The sequence below is a fragment of the Lissotriton helveticus genome, chromosome 5_1 (genome assembly GCF_964261635.1).
Source record: "Lissotriton helveticus chromosome 5_1, aLisHel1.1, whole genome shotgun sequence".
Lineage (NCBI taxonomy): Eukaryota > Metazoa > Chordata > Amphibia > Caudata > Salamandridae > Lissotriton > Lissotriton helveticus.
This window is the reverse complement of record NC_136065.1, coordinates 458,122,042-458,146,529: the sequence shown is the minus strand read 5'-3', so window position 1 is coordinate 458,146,529 and position 24,488 is coordinate 458,122,042. Positions and strand designations below refer to the sequence as shown.

The following is a 24,488-nucleotide window of genomic DNA, read 5'->3' as shown; positions in this document are numbered from 1 at the left end:
AGAATAGTCACACCTGCCTCGCCTAGGTCAACGATGTTCATCCATCACTCACGGTGCCACCAGGATACAAAGTCCATCCTGCCTTTACCAAACAACTACCAGCCTGCCTTCAGAAGCAAGAGGAGCCACAACCCCCCAGAGAAGATGCATTATGAATCTATGGACAAGCAGTCGAGAATTTTATAAAGTTATAAAAGTTGAACAGTTTACGGCTGTTACAAATGTGAGAACTGTTAACTCTCACCTATGACTTCACCACCCTATGTGTCTCAAGAAAGGGATCCTGCCAACATCAACTTGTAATGGATCCATTTGTAAGCTTAACTGAGCTGCCCAACACCACCCTGTCAGTTCTGATCAGAAGCACATTGCCACTGCCGCTTCCCAAGCCAATCACAACCAGACTGGAATCAGACCATCAATACCCCACTGAAAAGATCAAAAAGCATCTTTTGATCCTCAGTACTCCAAATCAACAACCAAACAACTTACATGACTCTTGATCACCACATTTGTATCCTGTAGCAGTCGTAAACGCTACTAGGCATCAGCTACCAGCCCTTGAGTGTTCCATGAGCATCTTGACAGTGGCTCATCAGTAGTACTGTAGAGGCCCCAAAACAGCCCATACCCAAGAGAGATGGGCTCAGGGCTGCTCCACCGAAGATTTCCAGATTTGTAGGTGGCCCTGATGAAGACTCCAAAATCCATTAACAAGTTTCTATGCCGCTTCAGGGCAGTTCTCTGATGTCATAAATTGACACATCGTGTTGCCAGCATAGCTCCTTCTTCAGTGTACAGTTTAACAGAGTTTAGACATTAACTATTAAGCAGGGCAAATCATCTGAACTTTCCAGGCGTCACCATGCCTTGTTTGCCAGCGGCCATCTGAACTGCATAAAAACATCTTGGACCATTCAAGACCAGTGTTCATACCTCGAACTAGCAGACAGAGTAAACTATGACCTGGAGCGATGATTTCATGTTGCAGTCAACATCATCACTCCAGAATCTATCAATGTCCTGTTGATTTACTTTGAGACAGTGATAGATCAGCGGGAGTATTCTATTTGTTTTGTTTTTCCTGTTGGGACTATATTGGCACATCCACAGGACAGCCCCCCACAGAGTTGTTAAGCTCTCCTGCACACACCCATGCCTCAAAGGTGTCACTAGGTAAGATGACCCTGCTTATAAAAGGAATTTAGGACATTTATACCCTCACTTCAGTTACCACCCTAACTCAATGTTCACTTATTTCTTTGCCGCAGTCCAGCTTATACCAGGCAACACTTCCACACCCGGCTGCAAATACTACCAGGATATGCAAATGGGATGCTACTCATTATCAGGTGATCTCAAAGGCAAAAAAAATAGTATGGAAGGCAGCAACCATAATTTAATACAGTCAATCAATCAGAAAATTTAAGAGCTCTACTCACCCGTGAGGCTCTCAAGGTGCTGAGGGAGGGGGAGCAGGTTCGGTCAGCCAAAGAGCCAGGTCTTGAGGGTCTTCCTGAACATGTGCAGGGCACATCTGATGTCGATCGCCAGCTCATTCCAGGTCTTGTCCGCAATGTAGGAGAAGGTTCTTCGACTTGTTCTTGCTCTGTGGATGCGTGGGAGTTCGGCGAGAGCGAGGTCGGTGATCGGAGGTTCCTCTTTGGTACATGGAAGGAGATTCTCTCATTAAGATATTGAGGTCCGGTGGGGGAGTATCTTGAAGGTTACTTGTTTCTCTACAGGGAGCCAGTAAAAGTTATGCAGGTGTTCAGTGATGTGTTTGTGTAGAGGGATGCCGAGGACGAGTCTGGCTGTGGTGTTCTGTATGGTCTGGAGTCTGCTGAGCAGACCCTTGTTGATTCCGTTGTAGAGGGTGTTTCCGTAGTTCAGTCTGCTGGTTATGAGTGCGTGGGTAACGGTCTTCATACACTCAAGGAGAACCATTTGAAGGTCTCGCGGAGGATTTTGAAGCAGGTGGAGGCGACAGTGTTGACTTGTCGGGTCATGGAGAGGGAGGTGTTGAATACGAGGCCAGGATTCAGGCGTGGTCCATGGGGTGGGGGGCTGCCAAGTGCAGTGGGCCACCAGGTGTTGTCCCATGCAGAGGGGGAGGGTCCGAGGACAAGGATCTCTGTCTTCTCCGAGTTTAGCTTCAGGCAACTGCTGCTCATCCAGGATGCGACGTCTTTTATTCCTTCCTGGAAGTTGACTCTGGTGGTGATGTGGTCCTTGGTGAGGGAGAGGAAGAACTGGGTGGCGTAGGATACTATGCTGGGCCGTTCTGGCTGACGATGGCGGTGAGGGGGGCATGTAGATGTTGAAGAGTCTGGGGCTGTGCGACGATCCTTGGGGTACTCCGCAGTTGATGTCCCTGGGTTCGGAGAGGAAGGGCGGCAGTCTGATTCTTTGGGTTCTGCTGGTGAGGAAGGAGCAGAGCCAGTCAAGGGCGATTCTCTGTATGCCGGAGTCATGGAGTCTGGCGGTGAGTATGCGGTGGGAGACAGTGTTGAACACTGCAGACAGTGTGTCCTTGGTCGAAGAGGGTGCGGATGTTGTCTGTGGCACCGAGTAACGCAGTTTCGTGCTGTGGTTGCTGCGGAATCCTGATTGGGAATCCTCTGTGACTTTGGCCGCGAAGGGGAGAAGGGAGATAAGCAGTAGTTCTTGAGGTCCGTGGGATCTGCTGAGAGCTCCTTGAGTAGGGGTCTAACCTCTGAGTGCCGGTTTCAAAGGTGGCGCTGATGGTGCGTCGCCGTTCTGTGGAGATGGCAGCGGCAGCTCTCTGGAAGATGTGCGGGGGGTAGGGGTCCTTGGGGGCCCCTGAGTGGATGCCTTTCATGGTCGATGCAGTGTCTTCAGTGGTGACTGGGGTCTAGTAGGAGATGTTGGGCTGGCTGATGTTTCTCGAGGAGGGGGTGGTTTCGGAGTCAGGTGTCTGGTTGTTGAAGTTGTTGTAGAGGCCCTTGATCTTCAGATGGAAGTAGGAGCCAAGCTTGTTGCAAATGTCCTGGGAGGGGGTGATGTCCGTGAATTCTCTGGGGGGGTTGGCGCATTCCTGGATGTTGCTGAAGAGTTCCTTGGAGTTGCTGGAGTTGGCTAGGATCTTGTTCTGAATGAAGGTCCTTTTGGTGGATCTGATGAGCTAGTGGTTATCTGACATGGCGTTCTTGTAGGCGGTGCAATCTTCTGAGGTTTTGCTGTTTCTCAAGTTCTTCTCGAGACGTCTGCAGGTGCCTCTGGATACTTTGAGGTCGGCGGTGAACCAGGCGTCCTTCCTGGGGTGCTGTTTGTCTGGGTTGAGTAGGGGCGCAAGCTCGCCTGTGCAGTTGGTGATCCATCTGCAGAGTTCTTTGGCTGCAAGGTTGGCATTGGTTGAGGTGGTGGGGACAGCGCGGTTGTGGGATTTGCTCCTCAGTGACTTTGCTCTAGTTTATTCATGGAGGGCAGGGTGCAGGTTTGGGCTGCGTGGGTTTGTTGAAGAGGAAGTGTACTCAGTGGTGGTCTGTCCATGGAGGTAGCGTGGTGTGGCTGAAGCGGATGTTGTTCCCACCTGCGAAAATTGGGTCAATGGTGTGTCCTGCCTTGTGGGTAGGGGCGGTGATGAGCTGTTTCAGTCCGACGTTGGCGAGGTTGTCCAGGAGGGTGGAGGAGTTGGGGTCACTGGGGTTGTCGAGGTGGAAGGTCAGGTCTCCCATGAGCATGTAGTCCATGGAGGTGATGGCGTGGGGTGCGATGAGGTCGGCGATGGTCATGGAGAACGAAGCACGAGGTCCTGTGGTCTGTATGTGAGGGTACCACGCTGCGTGGTTCTAGGGCTGGTCTGGATCTGGAAGTGAAGGTGTTCTGTGGTGGAGTAGGGGTCGCTTGTGGTGGAGGTGGAGAGTCGGAGGGAGCTCTTGTGTGCGATGGCGAGTCCTCCTCCTGGGCAGTTGGGATAGTTCTTCCTATGGATCTTGTATCCATCAGGGAAGGCGGTGGTGATGTCGGGGATGGAGGAGGCGTTGGTACAGGTTTCTGTGAAGTAGGTGATGTCTGGCGAGAGGGTGTCGGGGAGGTACCAGATCTCCACGGAATGTTTGTGCAGGGAGTTCACGTTGAGGAGGATGCACTTCAGGGCTTCGGTGGTGTTAGCGTCGGCCGAGAGGGTGGCAGCTGTGGGGGTGCGGAGGGTGGTGAAGGTCTAGCGGCAGCGACGGCAGGAGTACTGGCAGTGGGTGGTGTTCGGCAGTAAAGTGAAAAGACAATTGTCTGTAAAACCAGATAACAACGGTAGGGCACTAGATACCTGCTCGTAACAGACTGTTTTGGGGGAAAGCCTATGGTGACCTCCAAGAAGAACAGCGATATTGCATCTGTCGCATGAAAATATCTAAAAACGAGTTTGATCTCTATGGGTGAGTAGTGAGAAGAGCAGAATGTATGAAGGGGTCCATCTGGGAGTAGATTGTCTCTTCTGTGCCCATCAGTGGTATATTCTCATCCGGAGTTCTAGAGGGCAGATCTAAAGCATTGTATGAAATTCTGGGGTACAATCTGAGGAATAGTTGTATACTGTTTTGGAGAGTTTGTCTGAAGCATTGTATCAAGCTCTGTATGTGAAAGGATTTGTAAATTGTAAAGCACACTACAGCGCGACACAGAGCTCAAATTTTTAAGGAAGGGTTGGGTATAAATGGTACATAGGTACGGTTGAGAGAAACTGGAGGTTGCCATCGAAGGACTAGGAGAAGTGGAGTCAAAAACTAGGTGCAGGAGGAGAGACCACTTCTCATGTTTAAAAGATTGTCAGCTTGTCTTGCTGTGAGGTGTTGTTTAAAGTGGAAGGAGCGTGCCTGGTTGATTTTGGTAGGCATGGTGTTCCAATGTTTTGGGGCTAAGTTGGAGAAAGCTTGCTTTCTGGTTTTCTCTTTCTTCCAGTTTCTGGTCTTTAGTTTGGTGACTGTGCTGGGTTTTGCACATCGGATCGGTTTTCAAAACTTGGATGATTGGTATTGACAATAATGTAGGAGTCAGAATCTGTTCTAATCAAAATAAGTCAGGCTGCCTGTGGCTTCCACAATACAAAACAAGGTGCCAAAGAGCACATTTCACCAGTACCACGAACAGTGAACATGATCAACGGCAACCAGGAATACACTCTGCCTAAAATTCTTCCATTCAAAGCAGTAAAGCGATAGAGACCTGCCCTTAAATCAGGCAGCACAGGTCGAACCATATCAGCATAAAGTCCACTAAGGGAGAAAAGACCTAAATACTTGTTCTGCCATACTACAGTGAGAAGAGGGATGTATGACGTTACAACGCAAACAATCACAACGCATACCTTTACAACACAGTTTTTACAATGCATCTTCCATTACAACACACGCCATTACAATGCAGTCCATTTCAACTCATGTTCCATTACAACGAAAATTACTATTAAAACACCGCCAGGTGTTACCTCAGGGAAGGTGCTTGTCAATGAAGGATATGCGTTATAATGGCATGCGTTGTAAGGGCCTGCATTGTAATGGAACTTGCGTTGTATTGACTGCATTGTATAGCCAGTGCGTTGTAATACCTGCATTGTAATGGATGTTTCCAGAGAAGAGTGATTACTTAACAGAACAGCTGCATCGTTTCTTAGTTTCCCCGTCAGTCAATTAGGCACATTTCTAATGAGCACTGAACATGAATGATTAAAACCCAATTTTTTTTGTGCCAACTGTAAATAAATGAGAACATACAAATCACAGTTTTTAATCTGACTGCACAGTGAGACAGGACACTTCACATTGGTGGAGGGAAAATATAAGCGAACGTTGATATGAAATAACAACACTACTCTGCAATGGATTCTGGGACTATAAAGATAATATTATGTTTACAAAAATTGATTCACTGTGTATAAAAAAGATATATAAACAATATACATGTACTTGAAAGGATATTTCTGTGGCTTTGTATGTTCGTTGTTAGACCCGGCTTCCTGGGCACCAGGGCACTCAGGGGTAACTGCACTCCAATCGCTTCAACTGGAGTGTTCCCTCACTGGTGTCCTGGGACCTCAGTACTAAGGGACCCAAAACTGGATAACCAAGTACTCCTCTCCAGCACTTGACTCTCTCAGGGTAGCGAGACAGAGCAGTCCAAGGCTTACTCAAGGAGGTGAGGTGGGGTTAGACACTCAGAATACAGTGTAAACCGTACCACCAGCTGATAAACTCAATGTCCAGTCAGTGCTTTACTTTTTATAAAAGAAAAGTACTTTAATACACATAAGATAATTATTCTACACATAAACAATGAATACCAGAAGTCTCTACAACCCTCTGGGGCAGAGTCCTGACCCCAAACAGTATTATAGCACCTAGACGCCAAGCACTATAAAAACACAGTTAACATGAAAACACACAGTAAGCATTGCATATTACAGATCATGTTACACAGGGCTGTTCTCATTCACTAGAGCCTTGATACCAATCTTTGTATTGAACGGATATAGTTTCAGCATATGATGTGAAGTCAAATGTTCATGATCAGCCCTATAACCCCCCACCCAAAGCAACAGAAGTGCCCTCCCATTGTGAGTGAGGACACCGCTCTGGTGGTGTCAGGGATCTGATCAAAGGTGCCGGATGTCTTGGCACAGTTTACTGGTGTCCCACTAGTCCAGTAGCCACTGGCTAGCTGTAGAAGGGTAGTGGTTGGGCAGAGTGCCAGTTCACCCTGATACCCTCAGAGTTCACAAAAAGAAAGGTGGGGGTCTGCTTCACTGGCCTCTCTTCCCATTTACTGCTTGTACAGGCTCCCACAGCGCAAGGGAGGAGCCTAGAGGGGATTTGATCTCACCTTCAAAGACTAGAATCAAGCATCCTCCTCTTTCTGGCTCTCGTCATGTGCTGCAAGCTTCTTTCTACCAGCCTCTGTGATGTGCTGTAAGCTTCCTTTCCACACTGGGTGATGTGCCACAAGCTTCCTTTCCACACTGGGCAGCTGTCTGTAATTTCCTTGGTCCAAAGCGAACGCTCCTCCAAGCCTCACAAAAAACAGCTGGTCCTTGAAGACCGCAGTGAACAGAGTCTTATCTTCTGCCTTCACACGCGGGGTCGCGGCCGGTTACCGTCAGAGGGCTCTGGTGTGGCCGCTCGTCAGTCATAGACCAGTCTTTGAACAACAGCTGACCACTCAGGCCAGACTTTTATCACCTCTGATTGATAGGCTCATCCAATCAGAGGGTCTGCTACTCTTTGTATTCTGAATACACCTCCAATCACAGACCATTCACCGCGTGTTCAATGCATGGGTAAAGCATGTAGCAGGTCCTGTTCTGGTATCATGCTGTGCAACCCTCTAGAGAGGAATTTTAATTAACTCCAGCCCAGGAGGCCCTGACCAGTGGGGGAGGGTCCTCTCCACACAGTTAGTGCAGCTGAACCCAGATAAGAGCTGAGTGTCTCCCCCAGCCCACCAGGCCTTACCAAGGAAACAGGGAGGGGGACGGGGGAGCTGGGATGTCCAGCAGGACAGCTCGCATTCCTCACACTGGCTCAAATTCCCATTCTTCCCCTGTACACCCACGGGCTCTCAAACACACATCAGCCAGACAAAGGCAACAGGCCCACAGGCATGGCAAACTGCACAGACTTGGTCAGGAGGGTGCCTAGGGACTCACCCCTCCTGACTATAGATTTATTGCTGCCACCACTGTCAGTCTACCACAGCCTTAATAGAGAGGGCAGTAGCCACTCTCTCAAAAATAGGGGTGCACTAGGCATGCCCCCTCGACCTCAGAGCCAAGCTCTAGGGTCTCAATCCATGTAAACAGGGAGACCCTCAGTGGACATGTATGATTGTCATGCTCACTGAGGTAGGGATCTAAAAACTATACAGTAGCTTTTGAGCGACTTGTCTGGAGATTAGCATAAGGCAGGGGAAGCACTCTCTCCAGAGACATGCAGGAGACTTCCCGTCCCAACATTCGTTAAAAAAGAAAGTGAAATAAGACTAGAATGAATGTAGAAGCAAGACACAAACAAAATTGTATAATAGCACTATGTGCCTGATTTTTGACAGGTTAGGTTACCACATTATCCAAACCACAAGATAATTATTTTCGATGATCTTGATGGAGCTGTGGCATGAGCACTGTTCAGATGTTTTATTTCTAAGTCAGCGAGCATGTGCTTGGCTGTGGGATTTACGCAGAGACTGATGGCTTTGTAGATTGTTCTGCTTTTGTTGGACACCTCATGGATGGTCATTTTTAGGTCTTGCATAGACAGTGCAAACACTGTCTCTTCAAGACATTTTGTTTACAATCAATGAGCTTACAGTCATTGGCTAGCTTCAGCGTCGATCTCATTAGCTTTGTTCTTGTTTGTCATGGCATGAGTGTGTGATGTCTTCTTGTGTTTAGCCCTCCTCTGGAGCATGGACCAAGTACTTGTGTCCTTCCACTGCTCCCGTTTATGGAGCAATTTTTAGGGGGTGTTAAGCCCTCCATATGAGTGCTTCTGTTTTCAGGCTGTCTACTATATCCCCGTCCATGTTGCTTCGTTTCCCTCCCAACGCCTCTCTGTACTTCTGTGAAACCTCCACCTGCACCCATATTGCTCTTTCTCATCCCTTCCTTCTCAGTATTCCGCCTCCCCCATTTTTTCCCTCTCACCTCTCTGCATTCCTGCTTCTTTTTCTCCCTAGCGTTCTTTTAATGTGCGTTGGTATAGCGAGAACGAGGTGTTGGATTGCTTTACATGAACACCAGTTACATTACACGTCTTTATTTTGTAGGCACAGTGAAATGCAGTGATTTGATGAGAATCACAGAATTTTGAGCATACATCTGTTCCAGCGCTGCTGTGTGCTTCTATGAAACCACCACCAGCAGTCATATTGCTCTCTCGCCCACTCCCTTTCCGTATTCCTCCTTTAATTTTCCATCCTGTTTTTGCTCTCTCAAACCTCCCTCTCCGCGTTCCTTTCTCTTTTTCTCCCTACCATTTAGTTTGGGTTTTTTATGCACTTTGGTAAAGCCAAGGTTTTGGAGTGCTAAAGATGAGCACCAGTTGCATTACACACGGTCACATTTATTTTTAGGCACAGGGAGATTCAGTGATATGCACAGAATCACAGGATTTTGAGCAGACGCTGAGACTCGAACCTGGTTCTTTATGTCCAAATTTCATAGCTCTGGCCATATCCTACAACCTCTCTCTTTGTTTCAACCCATTCTCTGACCCGGTTGGCTATCTTGCTTGCCGCGCCCCCATGTTGTGGTACTTGTCCAGCCATTACTGCCAGAGAAGAAAGCGCTATGACGGTGCTAGACCTGGACGTGTTATTGCACATTTTTCCCGTGACTTTCAGCCATGCTGAACAGCAGCAGTGCTGCTATACAACTTGGCTTCGCAAATGCCTGTTTTTCTGTGTCACTGAGATGTTTTCACAGTATATGCCAAAGCCCCTGATTTAGGGGGGAGAGTCTCTATTTTAGAAGTCCTCATTTTAGCACCCTGCCTAAAATTGCTTCCACTCTCATGCAAGTCAACTGCAAAAAGTTAGTTCCTTGGATTTTGTCTTTCAAAATCTACCGCTTTCCTGATTCTAAATGTTGACATGTATGCTGTATACCCAAATGGTTTTTGACAATATATGGATATTATTGTATTTGTGCATTACCCTTCTTTTCAAAATGTTTCCCAACCTGCATATGTTACACAGCTTTTGCAAGAACCTGCATGTTTTGTTGCAGAGGTTTATTAAATGTGTGTATGTGAACTGGCCCCTACGCAATTATCCCATAGGACACTTGTTCGCTGCCATGAAGGCAAGCCTTTGCCAGGGCCACTCAAATAGGAATCTCCTAATGGCCTGTTCCTTTATTAGGTCTCATTTAAGATAATGCGCATGCACAGTTGCCTGCAAGATATATTGTATACAACAAGGAGTTTGGAGCCCACCCACTGCTTACCATTTGATGGCTTCATTGGCACTTTTATTTGCTGCCTCGTATTGGCCAGTACTCATTGCTTCATCTTGATTATTTTCCTTCCTCTGCTCGTACTGTGATTGAGGTATTATTTTCTTCTCCCACTGTTGTCCTTATCTGTGTTGCTTCTTCCTCTCCCACCACCCCATCTGTGTTGCTTCTTCCCCTGCCACCCCCCTTATTGATTTTCTTTTCTCCCCTCCCCCCCACGCTTGTCTGTGTTGCTTCTTCATTCTAAACCCCATCATCCTGTTGTCTGTGTTTCTTCTTGCCTCCCACCCTCCTTGACTGTGTTGCATCTTGTTGCTTCTTCCACCACCTTGAGGTAACAGGTATTTAAGAACCCGTTTGGTGCCAGGGGATAACACCCGAAGACCTCTGAGTTCTCCCTGTTCCGGACCACAGAAACACGGAGTCTTCTAGTCGCAGTCAGAGATCAAGGTTTATTGGCAGCTACCAAGTAACAGGTGTCCTAGAAGCACGACAAACACGGGTCATGTGTTCTCAGGAGACTGTTCGTTTTTACAGAACCAGCCTTCTCCTTATATACAAAAATAATAGCTGCAAGCAAGAATTCTTGAGTTTATGATATGGATATACACATATTTCTACAATAATACAAAAGAGCGAAGTCATGTAGGCAAGCCCGTATTTTAGATGTCCAATTCGTGATAGATTACCTAGCCAGGCCCGGAACTCCCATCAGATATCGGTGAAGCCCCAATAAAAGAAGGCACCTCCTAGTCATAAAACTGGCCATAAACAGGGAGCGTGGACAGGTGTGTATGTGTGTAGAAAACATGATCTGTACGCGGTGAATGGTTTGTGGTATGTTGTGCATTGATGCTATCGTGTTTGGCCACTGGGCGAAGAGCTGCCCAAACAGGTTTGGCTGGAGGCAAGGGAGTCAGTTGGGACAGGTCAGGGGGGAGTCAGGGAAGGTGGACGTGTCCTTTTAGATCAAGCTCGACCTTTAATTGACTTATCATGAGGGCAAGACACAAGATGGATACCGTTTACAAAATGGAGTCTGAGGGGTCGGGACGGAAACTACGATTCAGGGGTGTTAGCATGCCTCGATCATGACGCAAATGCATAGGAATGATGTCCTAATCATTATCGGTTTGTCGACACCAAATTCGTCATGGTACGTTGATGTTTCGGGACACGGGTATTGGACCTCGATACCGGGACAACGGTAGGGTCCAGAATTTCATAACCACAGACCCTCCTTTTGCCCTAATATAAGGCAATAATTCATGTTAATCTGAGTCTAAATCTGTATGAAGGAATTCGTGGAGATGCTGCTGTAGCATCATTCTGTTGCTCAGTTCGTCCCTTGACACAGGCTTCCGTACACATGAGGTAGCACAGAGGCCACATAGTGCAGGAGCGCACTGTACACACAGGCAGAACATAAACAGAAGTGCTAAGATCATCCCAATGAAGATCAGTGTTTTCCATCCCCATGTAGCGATCAGTTCCCAGAACCACCCTAGTAAGGACCAGTCCCCTTTTTCTACGTGAAGAGAACCAGATATCTCGTGTAGCTTAGAGATGGCCTGGTACACTGTCGGTGCGTTATCAGGGATGAAAATGCAACAACTGGATTGGATCACTCTACACACACCACCACGATCGGCGAGTATGATATCTAGGGCAACTCGGTTCTGAAGGGTCATAAGTCGATCCGACTGAAGTTCGGTCGTCAAATTGCCAAGGGCTCCGGCCGTTGTAATCACGGCGGATTCAACTATCCTCGATAACTGGCGAATATTCCTGCTGTTCACCATAGGCCCCCAAAATGGCAGAAAACCCTTTGCGAAGTCAGCGAATTCCTGACCCGCGGTGTCGTCTTTACTCACGACCCCTCTAGCTGTCCTTGTCCGATGGTAATCTGCTCTGGCCGTGTAGGTGGGAGGCAGCAGAAATGAGATAAAACATGTACCTGAGAAGTCAGGGGGCAACCAGGTGTAAGCTTGGTCATGGCAGACGAAATACGTGCCTTTGGCTGCTAATAGTATAGGGCAAGTTCGGGAAGCGAACACATAGGTTTCCGTGCATATACTCTTTCCTAATTGTGCTTTGGGATCCCTGCCGATACCTTGTAAACATAAGTGACCTCGGTTGGGTACTATCCAAACTGGGCGGGATTTCTTTGCTGTCTGGCTCTTACTCAGGTAAACCCCATATTTAGTTACGTTCCAACGAGTGTACGGAGTGAGTTCATCTTTGGGAATCGTAAGATAGGTGTCGAACTCTCTACTCATATTTCTTATCCCTGCTACTAGTGCCTTGTTACTGGAATCACTCTCAGTAGAACGGGTCGCGTACGGTTCTAGGGCGAATAGGAACATGGTCTGGAAAGCCCACAGAGAACCATAATAACTGAAAGGCAGGATGAAGTATGGGATACCCTTATCAGTCGTGTGTGGCATGAGTCCGCATACCCAACAGTTCGATGTGTTCATTATGGACTGGTGTTGGTGTAGAAGTTGAATGAATGAGTTATTTACAAATTCGAGTCTTCTGGCAGACTCGTGTTCAGGTAGAGGGTGAAAGTAGTGTGGAGAGATAGTAGGAGGAGGCGGTGGCCGGGTGTCATTTGAAAAAGTAACTTGGAATACGAATAGAGTATAACCAGTCAAAAACATCGTTATGCTACACAACATTAAAATACATGTTATCAAAAACCTTCTTTTGGCCAGTACAGTGCATAATTGTCTTTCAAAGTTCGTCAGTCTGGTAGGTCTCTTTACCCTAGGAAACTCCATCCTCTAGTTGCTGCCCGCGGTGGTAGGTTGGTTCTGCCAGGGAGTGCGCTCTGTTCAGTCTGGGGTAACTCCCTTGGACCGACCAGAACCGTTGACCTAGACGTCCCCAGTTGCACTCCCCAGACTTCAACCGCGACCCTAGCAGCAGAACCGGATGGCGGTTCGAAAATCAAAAATGAGCAAGTTTCCTGAGAGTGAGAGAGCTGAAAAATCAAAAATAGTTCTTGGGGGAAGGGAAATCACATTGGTTCACTTTTTATTAGTCTCTTTGTCTTGACCTTAGATTATATTGTTGTTTCCCAGGTACGGTGTGGTCTTCAAACAATGTCTCAGGTTCGGTAGTGTCCAACTGCATAGACGGTGGCACAAGTCCTTGTAAAATATGATCACTCTCCTTTTCGGTACTAGTTTCTTTTAAACGTGCATTGCTGAAAGGGATGAAGCGAGGTATGGATTCTGTCTCGGAGTCGGCAATTCCTTCGTTGACCCACTGGTCGTATGGAAGGGGCAGAGGGACCCGTTTACAATGGGTCCCGTGCACCCAGTTCTTTTTGCCTTCCACCCGAACAGTGGATCTCGTGGAAAGAAGTACCAGGTATGGTCCGGTCCACCTCGGCTGTCCGTTGTTTGTGCGCTGGAAATTCCGCACCAAGACCCATGTGCCGGGTGCGATGGAGTGACCTGGATCGTCAGAGGCTGGCGGAGAGGAGCTGTGAACCTGTTGGTGTAAAACACGCAATTTAGTTGTCAATTCGCACAAATAGTCAAGCAGTACGGGGTGCTCTATTTCGCTGAGTTTCTTTGGCCTTGGCACGCCCCAGACGTTGGCTGGGCGGCCAAACACTATCTCATGGGGGCTAAGTCCTAACCTGGAATGGACTGTCATTCTGGTTGACAAGAGTGCTAGGGGCAAGGCGTCAGGCCATTTAAGACCTGTACAGGCTTGGATCTTGGCTAATCTGAGCTTTAAAGTGCCATTGTAGCATTCTACTAATCCAGCTGATTGGGGGTGATTCGCAGAGTGAAACTTTTGTTGTATGCCTAAACACTCACACACTCTCTTCATCACGCGTCCTACGAATTCACTTCCATTATCACTCCAGACGATTCTAGGCATGCCGAATCTCGGGAAGAACTCTTTGACAAGGGCTTTGGCAGTTGACAAGGCAGTATTGTCCTTAAGGGGGTATGCTTCCACCCACCTGGAGAAAGCGCAAACAACAACGAGCACATACTTCAGATTGTTGCATCTCTCCATGTGAATGAAATCGAGCTGCAAAACCTCGAACGGATACGTTGGAGGCGCAAAATGACCAGCTGGAGTTGGGGTTCCCCTACCGGGATTGTACTTCAAACACACCATACAGTTTCTGACCACATTCTCTGCATATTTCGGGATATTGCTATTTTGCCATACTGGGGCCAATACTTTACAGATTCCTTTCGAACTGATGTGCGCAAATCCATGAGCCATTGTTACTACTGCAAGTACATAGGCGTTAGGTAATAGCCATCGCTGGTGTTCTGACAATTCGACCCAACAACCATTCGCATCTAACCTACCCTTACTTTCTCTCCATTCATTCACCTCTTTCTCAGTTGCCTCGGCTTGTATAGATTTCACGCTTTCGATGGTGTCCTCACACATTCCCACATCAGTAATCCGTCTAGCGGGACCTACAACATACATCCGACTCATTGTGTTCCTTGCAGTCTCTTTCGCAACCTCGTCTGCAAATGCATTGCCGCGGCCAACATCATCCTGAATCTTTTTGTGTGCACTGCATTTTACAATTGCAACTTGTAGTGGCAAGGTCAGTGACTCGAGGAGCTCATTAACTAGCTGACCATGCTGTATCTTTGCACCATGTGACGTAAGAAACCCACGTTCACGCCACAATCTCCCAAAACTGTGAGCCACACCAAAGGCGTATTGGCTGTCAGTGTACACATTCACTCGCTTTCCTTTCGCTAACACACATGCTCTGGTAAGCGCAATTAGCTCTGCAGCTTGTGCAGATTTATGGGAAATGCGCGCGGTCTCTATAATGGTGTGTAATGTCGTTACGGCATATGCTGCAGTCGTATCACCATTCGGCAGCTTGAAACATGAACCATCAACCCATAAAGTATCGTTGCATTCAGGAAGGGGAGTGTCCTGTAAGTCTACTCTCCCTTTTGTCTCTTCTTCTGTCCTAAAACAGCAGTCATGGTTATCAATCTTGTCTGTTTCTGTCGGAATGGGTAATAACGTTGCGGGATTCAGTGTATCGCACCTCTTTATGTGGATGTGACTTGCTAGCAGTGTAAGTTCGTAACTGGATAGTCGAGCGCTAGTAAGGTGTTGTGTCTTCGTCCTGTTTAGTAAAATGTCTACTGCATGCGGAACCATAACGATCAGAGTATTATTCATGACTAATCCAGCGGATTGTCGAATGCAGACAGCTGCTGCGGCGGTAGCCCTCAGACAACTTGGTAGGGCTTTAGCCACAGGGTCTAGAGTTGCCGAAAAATACGCGCATGGGCGCTGTCTGTCCCCAAAATGTTGTGTTAAAACTGATAATGCACAACCTTCCTTCTCATGGACATATAATGTAAAAGGCTTACTGTAGTTGGGGTTTCCCAACACAGGAGCCGAACATAATGCATCACGCAACTCGTGGAAACTCGTCTGACAATCTTCAGACCAGGGCATAGGATTTGGCGTGTCTTTGCAGAGTAGTGCCAGCAAGGGTTTGGCTAGTAGTGAGAAATTCGGTATCTATTGTCTACAGTACGATGTAATGCCCAAGAAGGCTCGAACCTCTCTCTGTGTCCTTGGGGCACTCAGTTCTGCAATTGCCTGTATTCTTTCTGGTGTCAGTCTCCTTCCCTCCTTCGACAAGATGTGACCTAAGTAGGTTACTTCTTGTCGGCAAAATTGTAGTTTGGAAAGAGAGACTTTGTGCTTCATGTCACATAAGTTACGTAATAATGATAACGTAGCTTTCTTGCAAATCTCTTCAGTGTCTGCAGCGATCAGCAGATCGTCTACGTACTGAATCAGAGTTGAACCATTCGGTAGAACAATCGTGTCTAGTTGTGTTTTTAGGGCCTGACTGAATATTGATGGGCTTTCGCAGTAGCCTTGAGGAGCGCACTTGAAGCGGAAGCTTCGTCCTCCTAAATTGAATCCAAAAATATCTCTACTCTCCTCAGCAATCGGGATGCTGAAGAAAGCGTTCTTCAGGTCAATCACCGAGAACCAATTTGCTGAAGCTGGAACCATCGTCAATAAAGCAGTAATGTCGGGGACAACTGGAAACTGTGGGATAACTATCTTGTTCACTTCTCTGAGGTCGATCACGAACCTGTACACAGGCGGTTGTAAAGGATCAGTACGCTTTAAGACGGGCAGAACTGGACTGTTACAAACATTTCCTGTTGTTTCTTCGATGACGTCTTTATCAATCAGGTCATAAACGATCGTCAATAATGCATTTTCGCATTCGCTAGATATTTTGTATTGGGGAATACGTGGCAACCTAACGTTGGCTTTCAATGTTATGACATACGGTGCTATCTCCAAACGACCTACATCATTAGAGCCATTAGCCCGAAGTATATCAGGAAGTGATGACAATTCAGTCGGAATATTGTCCTTTGACAAATACATTGGAGAAATGACTTTCTTACCTAAAGTAAGTTGTACTCCCAAGGGGGAACAGTACAAAGTCGCATATAACCTTTTTAGCAAATCCAAGCCTAACAAATTTTCACCGCAACCTGTTGTAAGAATGAGGGGTGCTTCTAATTCACATGGGCCAATAGAAAGAGATATAGGACTGGAGATCGGGTTTCTAACAGGGGCGCCAGAGAAACCTACTGAAACATTCATTTCGCCAGACAAAGGTGCGCCAGGAAGTTTCGAGTGCATGATAGAACTTTTTGTAGCACCAGTATCCAGCAGAAATGGCTCTGACACTCCTGACGTAATTACCTTGACATAACGTCCATTCTGATCTACTGGAACTGAAACAACTCCCTCTCTTTGTCCATGGCTGTCCTAGCAATCGTTACCCTCATTTTCGTGTTCAGTGTAATAGTCGTCAGCATAGTACTGAGCTGACCTGGACGATGCATTATTTTGTTGGTCAAAGCTGTTCATCGAATTCTGAGGCGGAAAAGAAGTTGTATTTTGCGTGAAATTTCCACGGCCCCTACCTCTAGGGGCATGTTGAACACCTCTTCCCCTTACACCTGAAGCACCGCTCAAACGTCGCGCAAGAGCCGGACAATTACCTTTAAAGTGACCCTCTTCCTTGCAATACGCACATTGATTCGGGCCATAAGCAATACGCTGATGGGAAAACTCGTTTCCTTGCGCGTTTCTCGAATACTGCTGTTGTGGTTGATAATTGGGCTGACTAGTCGTATGAGGCGGATAGGCTTGCTGGAGAAGAACTTTAGTTTTTAAATCTTTTGTCTTTTTGTCGACTTTATCTAGCTCGTCTTTGCGCCTATTTACATAGTACTAGGCCGTAGCTAAAATTTGCGCTGACGTAGAGACAGCCCAAGCACTCTCTGAATCTTTCAGTTTATTACAAAGTTCAGGGATTAAATTATGTGCGAATTTGTCTACAAACAATCTTTGACCACCCTCGGTAGCCATATCCTGACCACTATGATCGGTGAAAGTCTCCTCAAATCTTGTGAAAAAGTCAGACACATTCTCATCTTTCTTCTGCTTGCACGCAGATAGCTTGTCCCAGTTTACGCGTACTTCAGGCATTATCGTTTTCATGTACGCGATAATTCTACCGGGAAGTTCAGCTATTAACGGCTCAGGTTTAGAACCACCAATTTGTCTAGCATCTATAGCGGCAATGTTCGCCCATGAGTCACCTAGTTCTTGGTCATGGTTCGTATGACGTATTTTGCTCCATAGAGGATGTGGAACAACGTTCCCAAACAACATGTCTACATCCGCTAAATTCATTATACATGAGCTTGCAGTTTGCGATAACTCCTTATAATACCCAGTCGGGTTTTTACGAGGATCAGGCAGTGTCTGCTTGAGTGCTAAGACATCGGATCTTTTCCAGGGGACATGTACCCATACACGCTGGAAATGAGGCAGAATCGGTGGATTCGCATTCGCATCACCTTCCCTCCAAACCGGAGGAACCTCTCTCATGGGGTACTGTCTCGCTCTTTTCCCGCCTGATACATCGTCTTCGTGACATGATCTAGAGACGTTTCCCTTACTCCTATAAGAGAGCAATAACTCTATCGCTTTCTCAACATCTGCACCTATAATCATACCTTCATAGAACTTAAAGCGTGTACGCCATAGTTCGTTCATTGTGCATTTGGGATCATTTGTCTTCACATCTTCGCCCAGATATACACACATTTCTTCGAATACGTATCTCTGAGTGGGTGCATTCCATTGACGGAAAACTTCCATAACAGACTGAACATCATATCTAACAGTATCCGGAATCCATTGGCGTGCTAGTTCATTCAGCACTTTTCTTTCCTCGTAATCAGGCAGTTGACTACGGGACTGTCTATGTTCTGTTTTTGGCGTTGTTTTAGGCGATCCAAAGAAAGGTGAAAATAGACTAGTGACGGTACCTGTCACTCTTTGTCTAATAGAAGGAGAACCTTGCGGAGGAGCAAGTGCATCGGAAAAAACAGGCTGAGGCAAAGAAGAAGTAGAGGCAATAGCAGAGGAAGTTGAAGTAGTAGCAGACGTAGTATCATAGACAATAGCTGGAGCTGTAGGCAAAGTTGTAGAAGTAGATGGAGTAGGTAGCAAAGATGGCGGCCCTTGAGAAGGCTGTGCCGGAGAAGTAGAAACCAGCTGAAGAGGAGCTGGCGTTCGTGCAAGAGCTGGGTTACGTGCGCCGGGGCGCGGTATAGTAAAATGCTTTGGCGTTGTAGTAGCGTCTAACGCATACGGTGGAGGTGAGCTTAATAAGTGGGACATTAATGGATCTTTCTCGGATCTCTCCTCTTGACCTTGTCCCTTATTTGGTAACATCGGGTAGCATTTATCTACTGCTAGTTTCTTGCTCCTAAGTATTTGTTCGCTTTCTTGCTCTTCCTCGTTATCCCTGTATGCAACGGCAGCTTGCACCATTGACATACCTCTTTTATTCCTTTTTGCTAATTTTATTTCTTTCTGTTTGGCTTCTTTGCACCATAAGCGGAAAGAGTCAAACATCGCCGGCCGGGCTTTTCTCTTAAATAATTTGACCTCTAGGTTATCTAATATTTCTGAGTCGAAACTACCATATTGGGGCCATTTTAAAACACCATCCTTGCGGGTGTATTTTATCCACACTTCATTATATGTGATAGGACCTACGCCATGCTTTACATAGAGCTCATATATTGGAGTTCCAATCGGAGGAACCGGACAGGAATCCTCTAATCGGGAGTCCTTACTATAACCAAGACAAAACAAGTTTCCAAGTCTGCTAAAACCAGGCATCTTTGCTCACTAGTCTAGCTTCAAACTTCAAAGGATTATCTGTTACGATATTTCTCGTGAATACACAAGTCCTTCGGCTTTGGGGCTTGCAAGTACCAAATCAAAGCGTATCTCAAGGATACCAAAAACTAAGGACAAACTAAGGACTGGGAGACGCTCCACTTATACTTAACTGAAGTATTTGAAGATCGGTGATGTCGCTAGAAGACTCGTCTATCGTTTCGCTCTACCAAGGATCACTGGGTCAAAAACAAGGCGATAGTCAGGGCAGCAGTCCTTCGTAGCCGTCGGGACGCGGGGAACCTCGCAGCAAAGACCTTCGGAACCACGTCGACATACAGGGGTCGCTGAAGTGGCTGGCCGTCCTCTGGAATTTTCACACGAAGCTCCTCACGAACATCTGGCTTGGACCGTCGCCGCTTGATACCGCCCCGAGTTGGGCGCCAACTGAGGTAACAGGTTTTTAAGAACCCGTTTGGTGCCAGGGGATAACACCCGAAGACCTCTGAGTTCTCCCTGTTCCGGACCACAGAAACACGGAGTCTTCTAGTCGCAGTCAGAGATCAAGTTTTATTGGCAGCTACCAAGTAACAGGTGTCCTAGAAGCACGACAAACACGGGTCATGTGTTCTCAGGAGACTGTTCGTTTTTACAGAACCAGCCTTCTCCTTATATACAAAAATAATAGCTGCAAGCAAGAATTCTTGAGTTTATGATATGGCTATACACATATTTCTACAATAATACAAAAGAGCGAAGTCATGTAGGCAAGCCTGTATTTTAGATGTCCAATTCGTGATAGATTACCTAGCCAGGCCCGGAACTCCCATCAGATATCGGTGAAGCCCCAATAAAAGAAGGCACCTCCTAGTCATAAAACTGGCCAAAAACAGGGAGCGTGGACAGGTGTGTATGTGTGTAGAAAACATGATCTGTACGCGGTGAATGGTTTGTGGTATGTTGTGCATTGATGCTATCGTGTTTGGCCACTGGGCGAGGAGCTGCCCAAACAGGTTTGGCTGGAGGCAAGGGAGTCAGTTGGGACAGGTCAGGGGGGGGTCAGGGAAGGTGGACGTGTCCTTTTAGATCAAGCTCGACCTTTAATTGACTTATCATGAGGGCAAGACACAAGATGGATACCGTTTACAGAATGGAGTCTGAGGGGTCGGGACGGAAACTACGATTCAGGGGTGTTAGCATGCCTCGATCATGACGCAAATGCATAGGAATGATGTCCTAATCATTATCGGTTCGTCGACACCAAATTCGTCATGGTACGTTGATGTTTCGGGACACGGGTATTGGACCTCGATACCGGGACAACGGTAGGGTCCAGAATTTCAGAACCACAACCTCCCACCCTTTTCTTCCCTCCCACCGCCCACCCTCCTGTTGTCTTTGTTGCTTTTTCCCACTCCTGTTGTCCGGTATTACACCCCCCACCGTAAGGAAAAAAAATGCTATGACGCAGCCAGCGCTGGCTGTGTCATTGCGCTTTTTTTACCCTCCCATTGATCGTGTTGCTTGTTCCTCCCTTTCGATTCTGTGCTGCCTGTTCCCTCCTGTCTATCCTCCTGTTTTTCATGCTGCCTAACACCCACCATAAGAAAAAAAGTCCTATGATGTGGCCAGCGGTGGCTGCATCAAAGTAAATTTTTTCTAACTTTTAGCCATGCTCCACAGCAGCAGCACTGCTCTGCAACATGGCTAAAAGACATTGGCAATGCCAACAGTTCTCTCATAGGCGAGACCTATTGAATTTGCCAATTCTTGTTTGGTATGTGGTTTTGGAATCTATGAAGAACTGACTATAAAGGGAAAGGGTACTATGGTGACACGTGGTCATCCAGCACTTGTGAGCATCTCTACTTCTTTTCTGATAGTACGTCAGCAGTCAATGAGTCCCTTGGTTGTACCACAGTGCAACAGGGTGGCTTTTGATAAAGAGGCCAGCGACCTCGTTGGCAGTCTGAATCCAGCGTCTGGTTCTCCTTTTAAAGTACTGTATGTAGCTCTGAAGGTCTAATCTGAAGTATTATTTCTAGACTTGAATGCCTCAGATGGTGACACTTACTGTTCTGAAAGCAAGTACTCGAGATACGTATTCAGTTCATGATTCCTCAGTTGGAATAGTCTATCATGGCCTAACGGCTTCATATCAAGTAACCAACTCCATATTTGGATGGAGTGTAATCTCCCATTAGCCTTGGCATACTACTTTTTCCCTCCATAGGAGCAAGTATCAACAGTCCTCCCTCCCTGTAAGGTTTTGTGCATAGACATCCAGGATCCTGCAACCAGTGGACATCGACATATGAAACGGGATGGAGAATCCGGCATATTTCTGCCCCTCGGACGTATCAACCTGCACCCTCCCATTTTATACAGAATGGAGGGTATATCATAAACCATGTGTAACATATTGCATTGCACAAATGCAAACTGAATCTTATTGCTACATCTTTAGGGTAAATAAAATATTTGTAAAGGCTATTGAGGACCAGGGATTTTCTGTTCCTTGAATTTGGCTAGATATCACCTTCTTCCCGCCTCCCTTATGCTTGTTGTTTCTAAAGTAGGAATTCCTCTCAGTGAGTCAGTAATCGGTAAAGGCCTTTAATACCCTCATGACCAGAACCCACTTAAACCACGGGATAGCAAAGCAACACTATAGTAGGAAGTACGACTACAAAAGCAAAACAAAATAAGTGTTAATTCCAAACGGTTTCTATTTATTTATTTATTCAAAGTTTTTATATAGCGCGAACAAGATCCTTACAGATATCAGAGCGCTTCACAATGACATGGTAGGGGCAATAGGACTGAACAGAGGTAATGGGAGCAATGTAGTAGTCACTAACATGAAAGGATAATAATAACATACATAAAACATATCAATATACAGTCAGGTAAACAAGTGATATAAGACGGCACAAGTCATTGATCCCTCTACAGAGGTGTTCAGGTACACCTTGGGTGTGTTGACGGCTTATACCAGTGTTTTAGTATAGAGAGAGCACTGAGTGGGGGCATCGGGAGGGTGAGTCAGTGACCCAACGTGTATCCTATATTGGTCGGTAGTAAGAAAGTAGCGTAGTAGTGTCTCCATCAAGTAGAGGTATAGTGCCAAAGGACAAGGTGAGCATTGACACAAGGCAATGCAGAGTCTCTGATCCAGCACCTATAAGGTTCAGGAGATCTTGGCCAGAAGGATGGTTTTCACCTCTTTCTTGAAGAGTGCAGTGGAGGAGATACGCCTTGTTTCAGGAGGGAGCGCATTCCAGATCCTGGGTGCCATTCCTGAGAAGGAGCGCTTGTAAGTTTTCTCTTTCCGGAATCTACGGGGTTTCAGGAGTAGATTTTTTGAGCTTCTATTGGATCTCAAACCTCCTGATATAGACAACTTTTGAGCGAGGTAGTTGGGTGCATTGTGGTGCACGGCCGTGTGTGTCATAAGTGCAATTTTTAGTTGTATTCTGACTTCAAAAGGCAGCCATTTTAGGGACTTTAAGTCTGGGGAAATATGCGAATGTTTTCTTGAGCCAGTAATGAGTCTTGCGGCAGCGTTCAGGGAGGCTCTTAAGGGTGCTGTTGTGGATAGCGGGAGTCCGCTGAGGGCCACAATTCCGTAGTCCATTCGAGGGATGACTAACACTTGTACAGCAGTTTGGAAGTCTTCAGCAGGGAGGAAGGGCTTAATTTTCCTCAGTGTGTTGATTTGGAAATTAGCTGCTTTTGTGGCTTTGCTGACGTGCTGCTGCATGTTGAGCTTGGCGTCCAGTGTGATGCCTAGGGATTTCGCAGAGTCCACGATGGTAGGTTGGACATTGAGTGCTGTTAGGTTGTTGAGCCATGTTTGGGTGGTGGACATTTTCGCCGGGGGTGAGATGAGAAGGAACTCAGTTTTCAGAGCATTTAGTTTGAGGTGATTATCGGCTAGCCAAGATTGAGTGTTAATAAGCGTGGAATTCAGATGTTTGATATCTTCCGGGGATTGAAGCTTTAGGTACAGTTGTGTGTCGTCGGCGTACATATGGAATTGGACATTAGAAGCTTGGAGCAGGGTGGCGAGCGGTTCCATGACGAGGTTGAACAATGTGGGGGAGAGGGAGGATCCTTGTGGAACACCTAGATCTGCAGGCACAGGTGAAGATAGCACATTGTCGATCTTGAACTTCTGAGACCGGTTGTGAAGGAAGGACGAAAACCATTTGAGCACCGTTCCCGATAGACCCATTCTAGTGCTTAGCAGCTCCAGCAAGTTCGAATGTTTGACCGTGTCAAATGCTGATGAGAGGTCAAGAAGGATGAGGAGGCAGGACTCATTGCGATCAAGAATTTGGAGGGCGTCATCAATTATGTGTGTCATAGCTGTTTCCGTGCTATGTTTCGCTCGGAAGCCTGATTGATGAGAGTTGAGGAGGTCAAATTGGTCAATGTGTCTTGTTAGTTGGAGTTGGACACATTTCTCCAGCAGTTTGGCCAGGGTGGGGATATTGGTGATGGGCCGGTAATTGTTTAGGTCAGACGGATCAGCTGTAGGTTTCTTGAGTATAGGCGTGACTTGCCCCACCTTGAGGGAGTCTGGAATGAGGCCTTGTTGCAGGGAGCAGTTGATGATTTTGGTCCAGAGAGGGAGGAGCAAGAGGATGAAGTCACTGCATTAGCAGGTAGAGGGTCTGTGAGGTGATTAGAGGGCTTCAAGGTGCAGAGCAGTTTGTGTATTGTTTCTTCCGAGTAAGTATCGAAGTACAGCCACGATGCCATGTTTTTAGGTTGAGTGTTAGCCATTCTGGTGTGGTTGGGGAATCGGCTTACATCCATGATGAGGTCATTTCTTATGTTGTTAGACTTTAGCTTAAAGAAGGCAGAGAAGTCTTCACAGGGTGTCGCTTATTGTGCTATTTGATTGTAAGGGTTGTGCCTTTGTTTGGGTCTTGATTAGTTCGAACAGTTTTCTTGGCCTGTTTTTTGCTTGGTCCAACTGGCGGCTGAAGAAGTCCAACTTTGTGCGCTTTATTTTCCTGAAGTAGGCATTTCTCTTGTTTTTAAGCCTTTTGAGGTGCAGTGCTGAAGGGTCCGCTCTCCAGGTGCGCTCTGCCATTCGCATCGAACGCCTGTCGTCATTGAGTCTGTCGTCATACCAGGGGTTAGAAGTTTTGGTGGAGACTCTCTTCAGTTGCAGTGGGGCGACTTCATTGACTAATGTATTCATAGATTCAAGGTAGTGGTCAGTCAGTGATTGAACATCCGATGC

General features: G+C 46.8%; 1 protein-coding gene across 2 annotated transcripts in view; it reads right to left on the bottom strand.

Annotated features, from left to right (window-relative positions):
* WDFY4 (WDFY family member 4) overlaps window positions 1–24,488 on the bottom strand; it is a 1,018,342-nt gene that overhangs the window by 126,155 nt on the left and 867,699 nt on the right. The gene's annotated exons all lie outside the window — the stretch shown is intronic.